Source organism: Sorex fumeus, unplaced genomic scaffold (genome assembly GCF_029834395.1).
Source record: "Sorex fumeus unplaced genomic scaffold, SorFum_2.1 ptg000124l, whole genome shotgun sequence".
Classification (NCBI taxonomy): Eukaryota; Metazoa; Chordata; class Mammalia; order Eulipotyphla; family Soricidae; genus Sorex; species Sorex fumeus.
In genome coordinates, this window is record NW_026606181.1 from 1,321,837 (window position 1) to 1,336,626 (window position 14,790).

The window sequence follows — 14,790 nt, forward strand, 5'->3', positions numbered from 1 at the left end:
AACCTGAAAAACACTCGTTGCCAGTTATTTAATTTTGAGAAGTTTGACAGTCGTTTTATGTAAACACAAATGATCCCCAAATTACAGATTTGAAAATATAAAGTGAAATTTGTGTTTTCTCCTTCTATGAGTAGAAAGAGTAAGCAGAGTATGATCAACAAAGAGGCTTGGAAAAGGTATAGGAAAGGGAATATTATCTTGAAGAGGTAGAGAAAGAATGACCCTTAGCAATGGATTTATTCTCAAATCCGAAGAAATCTCGTTTTTCATTCTCTGTAGGATACAAAAACATATTTCTTTTATGAAACAGAAACATGTTGAGAAATAAAAGTAACAGAATTAGATGAAAATGTAACTGATAAGATAAAAAATGATTTCAAGAAATTTAAAGTGCAATAGCAATGGAATAATAAAAGGCAGAAATGACACTCTGGAAAATTAAATCAACTATTGATTTGAAGGATGATATTACAAGGTTCTCCCAAGAGAATAAGGCAAATGAAAAAATAAAGGAAGAGAAGGAAATTAGATGAAGATATGATGCTGGAGATGATATTTCACAATTTAAAATATAATAAATAAATACAAAATTACACAGACATTTCCTGTATGAACTAGGCATCTGAAAAAGAAAACAGGAAAAAATCTAATGTTTCAGGAGAAATCAATTAGAGGGGAAATTATGGCAAATTATTTAAGTTTCCAGAACTGTTCCTACTAATATCCTGAAACGATATAAATGTCTAATTTCCCCTCTGTGATATTGTCAAAAGATAATGCCGTAACTCCTCCAGTGTCCACCAAAGATATTATTGACTACTGTTATAGTAATTATAGAGGAATGAACAGTGATAGACACTGTTTAGCACTTTGCAAGCGTGATTTTGTTTCATCCTTAAGACTGTAAACTTGAAGAGAAGATGAAATATTATTAAGGCTACAGCTCATGGTCCCATGGCCTTTCTGTTTTGCTTTGGGGCCACACAGGCTCCAGACTCTGTGCTCAGGGATCACTCATAGCAAGCTCACGGGACTGTCTGGGGTACTGAAGAATCCTGGTAGACCACACGCAAGAGAAGAATCATACACACTCTACTATCACTCTGGCCCCTAAACCTCATGTTTTCCCACATGTAAGGGCACAAGTACACTGACCTTACAAGCCCAATACTTTTCCTTTTTCTTGCAGCATAAATCTAATCCCTAAGCACCTTTTTTTTGGCTCTACTTCCAGAATACATAAAAAATTCATTTTACCACCTTCGTTGCTACCAGTCTGACCCAAAGTGACATAACCTTTACTTAGTTTACTTACATAACCTCTGACCTGGAGGTTCTTATGCTCAGTGAAACAAAACTGAAGATAGGCTTCTTCTGCATCTCAGAACAACTCTCAGCCTGCTTTCACTTAGGGCATTTATTTTAGAAATGCCTGTAATTATGGATTTTTGCACTTTGCCTTCAAGAGACAGCTATTAAATTTATTTTGCCAGTTTTGCAAGCCAAGAATGTTGGGCCATCTCTTTGAGATATTAGTATGGAAAAAGATAGCCCTTGTGATAGCACAGTGGTAGGGTGGGTTTGCCTTCTGTACAGCCAGCCCAGCCGAGCTGGGTTCGATTCCTCTGCCCCTCTCGGAGAGCCTGGCAAGCTACTGAGAGTATCTCGCCTACACGTCAAAGCCTGGCAAGCTACCCGTGATGTATTCGATATGCCAAATACAGTAACAAGAAGTCTCAAAATTGAGACATTACTGGGCCTGCTTGAGCAAAATTGATGAACAACGGGAGGACAGTGTGACTTTCAGTTTGTGTGTTAGTAACTTCTTCAGTGACTAACTTGCTCTAAAATGCTAAAAGCTACCTCCTATCATGAAGATATAAGAAAGCTTACCGTTTCTTCATAAAAGCTATTTAGAACACACAGATGACCTTTAAATAGCTCTTAGGAAACCTACTGTCCTTTTTTTTTATTTCCAGTGAAATTGAGTTCAGGTCCGTCTTTTTTTTTCTGATCTCATTCACCTATGCAATAATCTTGAAGCAAATATTTCCTCCCTATTTAACTCTGGTCCAATTTTTATCTTGAAAACTTCTAACGGGTCTTCCTGCGTTTGCCTCATTGCGTTCTATTCTTTTGCCTCATTGCCTTTTATTCATTCTCAATTTCACAGCCAGAATAAGTGAGATCATGCCATTTCCTTAATCAAAGCTACACCATGATTTCTTATTTTAAGGAGAGAAAAATCAAAGTATTTAAAAATGTACAAGGTGTGACTCATAATATCCCTTCGTTACATTTCTAATATCATGTCCCACAACAATCAAACTCACTCCACTTCAACCACTTTGGCTGATGTGCAAGTCATGAATAGAGTAGGTATGCTTCTGCGCTACAGAACCTTGACTGAAACTGACCCCGTGCTATAGGTCCACATGTCTAAACCATCTCCTCTTTCCAATTTTGGCACAACTCAGTTATTTCCCCAGTGAGACTTATTCTGACCATTCTGATAGGCTGAATACTGACCTCCCCCAATCCCTGCCCCCACAATGTGTGTCCATATTCTATTCCCTGAAATTTGTAACTATGTGACTTCACAAGGCAACGGGACTTTGAAGATACAACTCAATTATTAATCTTGCAATGAAACTTGTATCTTAGCTAAAATTAGGTGGGTGCAAATCAATGAAATAGAGCTCTTCAAAAGATGGGGGTGGGAGGATCAAGCAAGAGAATATGTGACAACAGAGACAGATGTGATTATTGCAATCATAATCAAATGTAAAAAGCCTTAAAGAACTGGACGAGGAAAAAGACTCTCCCTCATAGACGCCCCTCCCCCCACAAAAGAATTCAATCCTGATCACATCTTGATTTTAGACAGGTGAGAACCATTTGCACTTGGACCTTTGAACTGTAAGATAATGAATCTGTGTTGCATTGAACCATTAAATTTGTGGTAATTTAGTACAGAAGTAGTCGGAAGCTAGAGAAATGTGTAACCTGCAACCCTGACACTGACTTTATTCTGCCTTGCTTTTACTTTAATCTATAGTAGTTGTCACCTTTAATATATGGAGTCATTTATTTATTTATTTTTCTCCTTCTACAAGAATGTGTCTGCAGTCTAGAGTTTTTTTTTTCAAACTCACTTAGTACTTAGAACAGTTCATGCACTAATGAGAGCACTTAAAATTATTTGTCGAATTAAGAGGAAATCAGTCTCAAATATGTGAGGACTCTTACAACGGACTACCATTGATCCATATAACATAATGAATCAAAGGCACACATTAGGCACACCGAAGTTGATTAGGGTATTACTCAAAAGAATCAATTATTTCTTTTAAAAGGCATTGTGGCTGATCCTTCTATGGTTTGGTTCCTGTGTCTGGGATTAGGATTAGTGAGCAGTGAGTGTTTCATGAGCATCTCTGTTTCATTTCCCTTCCTTTCTGGCACTTAGTTTTAATCAATGAACTGTAAGTGGCATGTGTCACTTCTTGGAGAAGTTTCCGAACCAGTATGCTCCCTCAATCGTTTTCTTCTCTAAAATTCTGAGCAGGAGACCACATGTTCCAGATGGCAGCATTAACGACAGAGGAGGGTTGTCTGAACGGCACTGGGCTTTACATAATAAGAAATAAGCTGTAATTGTGTTAAGAAGCTAAGATTCTGAAGACTTTCCAGTTGCAGCAATTAGCCTTAATTCTGAATTTCTGGAATGCAGATGGATAGCAAGGTTTTCAGCTACTAAAAGCTTCAAGTCAAAATTATCTTTGCATACCTTGCAGACATTAAACACTTGCTTCATTTTCTTTCTCAGTAACAGAAAAGGTGTTTCTTGGGACAAACCTTTCATTGCACAGCACAGATAAAATTTAGTATCTTCATTGTTGATTATTTTAAAACAATAGTATTGCTCTTCTATCACTCCCTTTTAACTATGGCAAAGCAATGAACTCAGTTGGAAGATTCTTTTAGGAGAAATAAGGATCTTTGTGGGTTTTTTCTGCAAAATTGGAATGTTATAGAGTGCCTAAGTGACCATTTCCATTGCCAAATGACTTCAGTGATTATTTTGTAAATTTTAGAAAATAATAAACATAAGACTAAGTCAATTAAACTTTTAAAGTATTTATTTATTGGGGGTGAGGGTTTACTTCTCTGTAGTGCTTGGTGGTACATGAGATGCTCCCAGTGAAAATTAGCCAGTTTTATTCAGCACTGGTAGTGCGTTGCTCAGGCCATTGATTCAGTCCTTATTATAGAAGAACCAGATAATTGAGTTGGGGGTGTTGGGGGGGGGTGCGTGGAATAATAAGTACCTTTCTGGTACTCAAGAACAAACAGGGCTAATCATGGAAGTGCTGGAGGCAGTGCTGTAATGCAACTAAACTAGGGGCATTGCACCTTCATTCTAGCTAGCTCTGTGGACTATCTCTTTTGCCTCTGAGCCATTTTTTTTAAATGATCAGATCAGTAGACCCTCTGATAATAGATAGCTTTGTTATCGATTTTAGTATGTCCCTACCTATACTAACCACTTTATATTCTCCAGTAGTCTAGGGATGAAATATAAAAATTTAAGGAATCAAGTGGGAGTAGTGTCGATCAGCTGAAGAACTTCACATCGGGACCCATGGCCTAGAATGGAACGAACAAGGTGAGAGACTGTCTGAGTTCATCATGTGGACCAAGACCATTCATGGTAACTCACAGTTCCAGATGGCAGAATCTAAACGATGGACATGGGAGTCTCCCGGTGAATGATTCCACAACGAAATAGACCACATCATATTCAATCGACGGTTTTGCCTGACTGATGTCACTGTTGTCCCAAAATTTTGAACGGGATCTGACCACCGTCTCCTTCGTGCAAAATTCTACTTCACAGAGCGGGGAGAAAGGGCTGCAAAGTTCAAAAAGAGAACTCCCAGAATGACCACCAACTGGGAACTCTTTGGTACTATTGCGCAACATGGGAAGATGCCAGTTGACAACATTGATGAGGAATACGATCGACTGGTTCAGCACCTCCATGAATGTGCGAGGAACGCCAAGAGAGAGATAGCCACAAAAAATCGCCTATCTTCGAAAACTCTTGAGCTAATTCGCCAGCGTGGTTTGGCGCATGCCTCAGGCAACCGCAAGCTAATGTTCGAGCTCGCAAAGCAGTGCAGAGATGCGATCAAGGAAGACCTCAAAGAGAGAAGAGCAGAAGTACTGGTAGATGCGGCAGAAGCTGGGAAAAGTATTCATAACGCCCGCCTGTCCTTCGCCAACTACAAGACCAAGATGACTGCCCTCTGACGTCCTGATGAATCCATCACATCCTACAGAACGGGAATGGAGAAGATTATCCATGACTTCTACTCAAATCTCTTCCATAGCCATGTCCACTTGCTGACATACCAAATTCCACCGGATGGATATGTCATTCCCAATGTTCTCCCTTCCGAAATCCGACACGCCATTTCGTTGGTAAAGAAACAAACAGCACCCGGCCCAGACAAGGTCAGACCTGTACACCTGAAGAACCTGCCGTCAGTACTCATCAATACACTGGCTCGGCTCTTCACTCGCTACCTGTCTGAATGCAAGGTTCCGTCCCAATGGAAAACCAGCAGGACCGTACTACTGTTCACGAAGGGAGACATCCATGACATTGGCAACTATCGCCCGATCTGCCTATTGTCTGTCATCTACAAGTTGTTCACTCGAGTCATCCTAAATAGGATTGGCAGAACACTAGATGAAGGACAACCATGCGAGCAAGCAGGGTTCCGCAAAGGATTCAGCACCATCGACCATATCCACACGATAACCAAACTCATTGAGGTTTCTCGGGAGTTCAAGATGCCGCTCTGTTTAACGTTCATTGATTTACAGAAGGCCTTAGATTCTGTTGAGACGGAAGCGGTCATTGAAGCCCTAGCCAATCAGGGCATTCAAGCCCAATACATGAGGATCCTCCATGAGCTGTATTGCGGATTCAGTACCAGGATCTCACCATTCTACAAAGAAGTGATCGTTGATGTCAAGAGAGGGGTGCGGCAGGGTGATACCATTTCACCGAAACTCTTCAGTGCCACCCTCGAGAACATCATGCGAGGACTGGAATGGGAAGGAATGGGAGTGAAGATAGATGGTCGGCAACTACACCACCTCCGCTTTGCTGATGACATTGTTTTAATAACACCAAACATCAGCCAAGTGGCACAAATGCTGGCCGACTTTGACCGTGAGTGTGGAAAGGTCGGACTACAGCTGAATCTTACGAAGACAATGTTTATGAGAAACAGCCTTGTTCCTGACGCCCCATTCGCTCTCAACGGAACGACCATCTCAGAATGCAACAGCTATGTGTACCTAGGTCAAGAGGTCAGCATGACAAATGACCTGGCACCCGAGCTGTGCAGGAGGAAGAGAGCGGCTTGGAATGCCTTCAAGAACGTCGAAGAAATCGCTAAGAGGACAAAGAACCTCCGGCTCCGGGCACATCTCTTTGATTCCACTGTTCTTCCTGCATTAACATATGCCTCAGAGACCTGGGCCCTACGCAAACAAGATGAGAATGCCATTCAGGTCTCCCAAAGAAGAATAGAAAGAGCTATGCTTGGAATATCATGTTTCACTCAAATGCGAGAAAGAATCCAAAGTTCTGACATCCCTCGACGATCAAGAATCAGGGATGCTGTCTCATTTGCCAAGGTGTCGAAAATCAGATGGGCTGGTCACGTAAGAGATTTAAAGATGACCGCTGGACTAGAGCTGTTACCGACTGGATTCCACGGGATGTCGAAAGATCGAGTGGCCGCCCACCTACCAGATGGTCAGACTTCTTCGTGAAGATCATGAATGATCGGTTTGAGGCCCTTAATGTTCCCGGAGCGAACAGATGCCATTGGGCTACACTAGTACGCGACAGGGACAAATGGAGACGTTACTGGTGCCTGCTCGAGCAAATCGATGACTAACAGGAAGTGAAGTGATTAAGTAAAGGAATCAAATTTAAAGAAGGCCTTTGATTCTGATAACACGGAAGCAGTCATCAAAACCCTAGCCAAACAGGGAGTTCAAACTCAATACATCAGGATCCTTCGTGAGCTGTATTATGGATTCACTACCAGGATCTCAACATTCTACAAAGAAGTGATCATCTATGTCAAGAGAGGGGTTCGGCAGGGTGATACCATTTCACCGAAACTCTTCAGTGCCACTCTCAAGAATGTCATGTGACGGCTGGAATGGGAAGGAATGGGAGTGAAGATAGAGGGTTGGCAACTACACCACCTCCACTTCACTGATGACATCATTCTAATAACACCAAACATTAGCCAAGTGGCACAAATGCTGGCCTATTTCAACCAGAGTGTGGGAAGGTCGGACTACAGCTGAATCTCACGAGGACAATGTTTATGAGAAACAGTCTCTTTCCTGACATTCCATTCACTCTCAACAGACCGACCATCTCCAAATGCAACAGTTATGTGTGCCTAGGTCGAGAAGTCAACATGACGAATGACCTGGCACCTGAGTTGTGCAGGAGGAAGAGAGTGGCTTGGAATGCCTTCAAGAGCGTCGAAGAAATAACTAAGAGAATGAAGAACCTCTGGCTCTGGGTACATCTCTTCGATTCCACTGTTCTTCCCACACTAACATACGCCTCAGAGACCTGGGCCCTACGAAAACAGGATGAGAACACTATTCAGGTCTCTCAAAGAGGAATTGAAAGAGCTATGTTTAGAGTATCACGCTTCACTCAAATGAGAAAAAGAATCCGGAGTTCCGACCTTCGTCAATGCTCAAGAATCAGGGACGCTGTCTCGTTTGCCAGGGCATCGAAAATCAGATGGGCTGGATTTGAGATTTGGAGACGGCTGCTGGACTACAGCCATTACCAACTGGATTCCATGGGACGTCAAAAGATCACATGGCCGTCCACTTATGAGATGGTCAGACTTCTTTGTCAAGACTCTGAATGAATTGGTTTGAGGCTCTTCATATTCTTAGAATGCGCAGACATCATTGGGCTAGCATGTGACAGGAACAAGTGGAGACATTACTGGTGCCCGCTTGAGAAAATTGATGAGTAATGGGTTTTTAAGTGATAAAGTGAGGGAATCGAATGGTAAACATTTTCAAATATTGGGCCATCTTATCACTCTTAGAGCTGCTCAATTTTACCCTAATGACCTGAAAGCAATCTTGGATAATACATAAAATTTCTGCGTGTAAAATATTATTTAGTTAAAAAAAGTGGTGAATGTTGTTTGTCAATCATGTTCTTGAGGAATATAAAATATCGTTTTTGTTGTGGAATGTCATTCTTGGCAGTGATTTTTAAGCAGGGACTTCAGAACCCAACAAAGGTATAGGTTTGTTAAACAGGGTTTTCGAAAAGGAATAAAACAAGTGGTATTATAAATATGTATACACACATTTCTTGTTATTCACTGTAGTCATTTTTAAAACACATATATGTTCACACAGACACAGAATTCTTGTTCTTTATTATAGTCATGTTCTATAGTTGCTACCATTCATGAAGAATGCACCGTTCACTCCAGCAGTCCTAGAGGAAATATGAGGAGTTGCTACAAATCTCGCTAACATTTTGCTGTATGTGTGATATTGTTAAATATATCTTATTTAATACATTTCATTAATTCATTAACATGGAACACATGGTCAACAACACTATAAGCCATTATGAAGAAAGCTTACGTACCACATATATTTTCTCCATAAAGCCTATCACAATTTTCTTGTGCATAAAAAAGATAAGGTGCTTTTTAGCTATACTTATAGATCATGTTATATTGTGAGATCAACAAGCAAATGCACAAAAAAATGTGAAATAAAAAGATGGGGTCAAATAGATTGTGAACAGAATATTTGCTTCTTTCTTAAAATTTTTAAATTTTTTTTTTTGCTTTTTGGGTCACACCGGGCGATGCTCAGGGGCTACTCCTGGCTCTGCACTCAGGAATCACTCCTGGCGGTGCTCAGGGGTCCATATGGGATGCTGGGAATCGTGGGAATTGAACCCGGGTTGACTGTGTGCAAGGCAAACGCCCTTCCCACTGTGCTATCGCTCCAGCCCCAGAGATATTTTTCGTTAGTTATTCTACTTTTCACAGAAAACATGTATTAGATATTTTATATCCACTAATTCTAACGTTTAAAAGTCAACACTATTTTCAATTCAAGGAATTTCAATATTTTTTCTCATATCTTAATTTTCGGCAAACATTTAATCTCATTGTGTTAAGAAATGGTATTCCACGAATAGGATCATGTCTAATAACCAAAGCACAGAAAAATTTCAGTATGTGGTTTGAGTATGGGTTTCTTTGCATGATTTTCGTTTGTTTTATTTTTTTCTGTTTGGTCTCATTTCCAACCATGCCTAGACACTTTTGACCGAATTCAGTACATTTGTTATGAAAAGCCACATTGGCTCTGAATGAGTTCATTTGACTCAAAAAACATGACTATTATTTTGGCTTTGGACATAAGGAAGAGAGTGACTCCAAACATAGATTACATGATTTAAATTGCACGGGATTTTAACGTAAGATCTTTAATTGTGGTTTATAAAGTACAGCCCAGAAGGGTTGCCACTGAAAGCTCCATAAACCTTTACTTCTCCTTTAGTGGGCCTCAAACTTGACAATTTTTGTTGTTGTTCTCTACCATTATCATGAGGAAACAAAACCACACCTTGATTCTTGCTTGCCAGTCTCTTTCTGCTTTGTTTCTCATCTTGTCCCATGCATGTTAGATGGAGAAAAAAAAGATCAAGTGGAGAGAGAGAGACATTTCTTCAGTTGACTTTCATGGCCTCTGACTTAAGCTTTTTAACACTTAGTAACACTGACACTTAAACTTTGGCTCCATCACCCCCCAAATTGCTTGCTTTCACTTGGCATCACTGTGATTTTGGTTTTTTGGACCACATCCAATGATGCTCAGAGCTTATTCCTGACCCAGAGATCACTTTGGCAGCGTTTGGTGAAACAAAGGAGTGCTCGGATGAACCTGAGTCGGCTGTGTATAAGTAGCCTTGTCCTCGTCCTTATCTTTGTTCTCCTCCTCCTCCTCCTCCTCCTCCTCGTCTTCCTCCTTTCCTCCTCCTCTTCCTCCTCCTCTTCCTCCTCTCCTCCTCCTCATCCAAGGATAGAACTCAGGACCTCACACATACAACACATGTACTCTACCATAGAGGTACATAGCACAGCTGTACTTTCTTTGTTTTAAATTGTCATTGCTTAATTTTATCGGGTAGGGCGTTCGCCTTACACGCAGCCAACATGGCCAACCCGAGTTCGATTCCTCCGCCCCTCTTGGAGAGCCCGGCAAGCTACCGAGAGTATGCGATATGCCAGACACAGTAACGACAAAGTCTCCAATGGAGACGTTACTGGGCCCGCTCGAGCAAATCGACGATCAACGGGAGGGCCTTTACCTTTACCTTTACCTAATTTTAGCCATATGCTCTCTTAGACCATCTTTCTTTTGGATGTGTGGTCACACACAGACAGAATCTCTCTCTCTCTCTCTCTCTCTCTCTCTCACTAGCTCTCCACCTCCCTCTCTCTTTCATATATAAATTTTGGAGTAATAACTAGCAGTGCTCAGGGCTTCTCCTGACTTTGTGCTTAGACATCACATCTCTCTTGGTGGTGCTCAGTGAACCATATGCAACACCAGGGATCAAAACAAGGTCAGCTTTATGCAGAGCAAGGGCCCTCCTCGCTTTGTCTACCAAATATTTTTAGCCCTTTAAATTCCTTTCGTGTGAATCTATTGGTCCGTGTATTAAAATTTCTAGTTTATCCTGTTTGAAAAATACTCTGTTTATTCTTAAACATGTTTTTTCTCCACACTCAATAGAGCTTTGTGCTTATGCCTGAACCTCTGCTCCAGGATTACTCCTGGGGGTCTTTGGGGACGATTTGAATATCAGGAATTGAACACAGATCAGTTGTATGCAAAGTAAGCTCCTTACCAACTATCTCTCAGACCTCCTGAACATGATTTTTTTTTAACATAGCACTTTAATAAAAATTTAGTCAGTTGTAAAATTCTTGGCTTTGTCTAACAATGTGAAAATTTTCTTACACTTTATATTTGATTTTTATTTTTTTCATGGAGAAATTAATAGTCAAGCTGATCTTTTGTGTACTTCATGTCATCGATCTTTTTTCTCTGGATGCTTTTAAGGAATTCTTTTGCGAGGGTAAATTTTTTAAACAATGTATTGTAATGCCTGAATGTTTTATTCAGTCTAGGTAGTGATCATCAGTCTAGTGGGTAGACCTTGCGGTTCTTTGTGCTTGGTGGTCACTGTGGATATACCTGATCATTTATGCTTACCTTGGCATCTTGTCTAGTAGTGCCAAGGATATAACTCAGGTCTGTTCATGCTCTACATTTTCTCCACTATTAACCCCAGTCCTTTATTTTTATTTTTTTTTATTTTTTTTTTTAGTATTCATTGTGAGAATTTTCAAGATACTTTCATAGGAAAGAAATAAAAATAAACCTATCAATTCATTTTTACTTTAGTTTAACAATGGTCCTCTTTCTGATCAGAATTATAATCAGTTATTTTGATTGTCTCTTTATTTGCATTTATAAAGTTCAATAGTTGGGGTCCAGAGAGGGAACAATAATACAGAAGGGTGTATGCTTTGCATATGGTCAAACCCAGTTTAATCCCCAAACAGTGCAGTCTCCTGCCCCCACGCCTGGCTATCCTTTCCAGGGCCCCTTGGAGGGGAGTGGGTTGAGTTTCCCTCCCCACCCCGACCAGGGCTCCGGCAGTTGAAGACCTCCAGAACCAGCCACCACCATGCTGAGACCACTCTCCACACGCATGAAGGTACCAGCAGAGGAACAAAGACATGCGGATCCTGGGGCTGAGATCTCCAAGCCTGCTCGGATCGGGGCTGAGCATCCTTCCACCCAAATCCTCTATCTTCCAGTAGGCAGGGGTCACACCTACCAACTGGCCCCCTGGCACCATGTAATCCCATCAACGGCCAAGACCCAGAGACTATAAAACCCAGCTTCCAGAAGTGATATCTTATTATCTCATTCTTACTTTGGACAACCTGGCAGGCTACCGAATGTAACCTGCCCACATGGCAGTGTCTGGCAAACTCCCTGTGGCGTACCCAATATGCTAAATACCAGTAACAATGATGGGTCTCATTCTCCTAACCCTGAAAGAGCCTTGAATATGGCACTTTTTAAAAAGTCTCAGGGCGAGGACGAAGGCGACATTACTGGGGCCTGCTCCAGGCAATCGACAAACAACAGTGCAGCCCTGGAGGTCCTGAGTAAGACTGTGTGGCCCAGGTATACTCCAACACTGTGGACCCATCAGCCTTACAGACCTCAGTGTCTCTCTCACATTAGACTCCAGGGTCCTATAGCAGAGAATCAGCTGAACTGGGTAGTCTTTCTTGGGAGGACAAACAGCAATAACAATAAAAATGCCCTGCCCCCACCAAACCCAACTCAAAGCCAACCCAAATTGGTGGATTTACCTTTATATCCACCCTGGGTTAATTCCAGCTCATTCTGTTTCAAAAGTATTTTCTTCACTTTCTTAATCTCTCCTGCTCGTTACTATGCAATTAAACATTAACTTTGCCTCCATCATGTTGGAATTTGGATTCTATACCTGTTGTTTTCTAACCCTTTGGCTTGTAGTGGTCCAAGCTCCCATCTTCTATCCCTGACATGCCAGCACTCACAAATATTCAGATGCATCTAAGGTAGTCATGGGTGTATATTTTCTTGTTTGAGCTCCATCTTTAAGGCCACTGAGATGTCTGTCCCCCTACTTTCATATATACGACTTTAGTTATAATTTAGGGGCTACGTTTTAGAATTATTTTAGCATCTATAGACATTTTATTTAAGCATATTTCATGTTTATTAACTCAATTGTCAGAACTGGGAGCCTCCCTCCTTGATTTTTTGGGGTATGTTTTGTTATAAATTCACTTTTCCCTTTGGATATGTGTGTATATCTGTTATTTTCTTTCCTTATTGTATTTGAAATTCTTACATACCATTCTCATACTTAATAACTTTATCAAAATTTAGCGTTATCAACGGATTCCTGCCTTTGAAACTTAAGAAAATCATAAACTTGTACTCCTATATCTTAATCTATCTTTCTCTAAATTCCAAATTTTTGGTGTTATTTTTTACACTCTCTAAATTATAAAATTTTTATTAGAGTCAACTATCGTGATTCTCACAGTTTGTCTTTCTTAGTTTATATTTAAATATATTCAGGATTCATTCTTGTGTAAACACAAAAGACAGCAGAGGTCTATCTCTCCCGCTGCCCGCGCGTTTGGTAGTCTCAGGCCGTTTCCCGCATCCCAGGGAGGTTGATGGCGATGGGCAGGTGAAGGAAGGTTGGTCTTAGTTGCAGTTTATTCCATTCCCATCTCCATTCTCCTATGATTCTCCTCCTGCTTCTTCCTCCCCCATGCGACTTCCTTCTCCTCCTCGATCCCCCTTCATTCTCCTTCTGGCTCTGGAGTCTGGATCTCGATCTCCCAGCCCACTCTTAAGGTCTCATTATATCCCCCTGCATGAGCGGTTGGTGTTGTGTGAACGTTCGCACAGTCGGAGGTAACAAAACAAGGAAGATGAAAGAAATTTATGTCATGGAGGGCCCAGGTTCTCTCAGACCTGTGTCCCCCGTAGAGAGCCCCCCCCCCCCGAAATGTCCTTTTATTGATCAAGGTACCTCTAAAGGGCACAATGCAGTGACATCATCAAAAGGAGTTACAGAAAGAACATTGAGGCAGGAAAACACACATTGTTTCTTTACATTTGCAGGCCTCGTAATTTTGGCCTTGGAAAAGAAGATACAAAACCAAAACTGAAACCTTTCTTGGGCTATAAGCACTTGGATTGGCATCCCAAAGGCTACTAGGCTAGAGCTGGAATCTATATCCCAAAGACCAGTATCTGAACTTTGCATCATAAAGACTAGTCAGGGGAGAGCCTGGAATCTACATCCCAAAGATCAGGCCTGGCTAGCACCTGAGATCTGCATACCTAAGACCAGCCAGGTTTCTGTGAGAAAAGGAAAACTGCCTCTTACAATATACTGAAATTATTTACTGAAGGCAGTTGGAAGGGGAAAAATATTCAGTCTCATCCAAATTAGTAGTGAGAGAAGTCTCGCCCATTTAATGGGTCCCTATGTTCCTGCCCATTGTGCGGTGCAGTCTTTGTGGGCTCACCCTGACAGTTCAGTCCAGCCCCAATAGGTTGGGGTAACAATTACACATAGGTGTGGTCACAATCATTAGGGGTAGAGTTCTTTCCCTTGGGGAAAGCCACTTCTAGGACAGATTCTCATTTAACAGATCAACCCACCCTAGAAGGGAATCCCCTGGGCCTGCTTCTCCTCTCTTTGTCCAACAAACATATAAGCATACGTAATATAAATCAATTTGTGTGGAGCAATAGCACAGCAGTAGGGCATTTGCCTTGCACGTAGCCAGCCGGGCCAAGCCGGGTTCGATTCCTCCACCCCTCTCGGAGAGCCCAGCAAGGTACCAAGAGTATCTCGCCTGCACAGCAAAGCCTGGCAAGTCCCCCATGACATAGTCGATATGCCAAACACAGTAACAACAAGTCTCAAAATGGAGATGCTACTGGGCCCGCTGGAGCAAATCGATGAACAACAGGAGGACAGTGTTTGTTTGTTTGCTTTGTATGGACACAGTAAGAAATACT

At 41.4% G+C, this 14,790-nt stretch overlaps 1 pseudogene; it reads right to left on the reverse strand.

Moving 5' to 3' along the window:
• Window positions 1-193: 193 nt before the first annotated feature.
• Window positions 194-14,790, reverse strand: part of LOC130044750 (prostaglandin E synthase 3-like) — a 63,589-nt pseudogene continuing 48,992 nt past the window's right edge.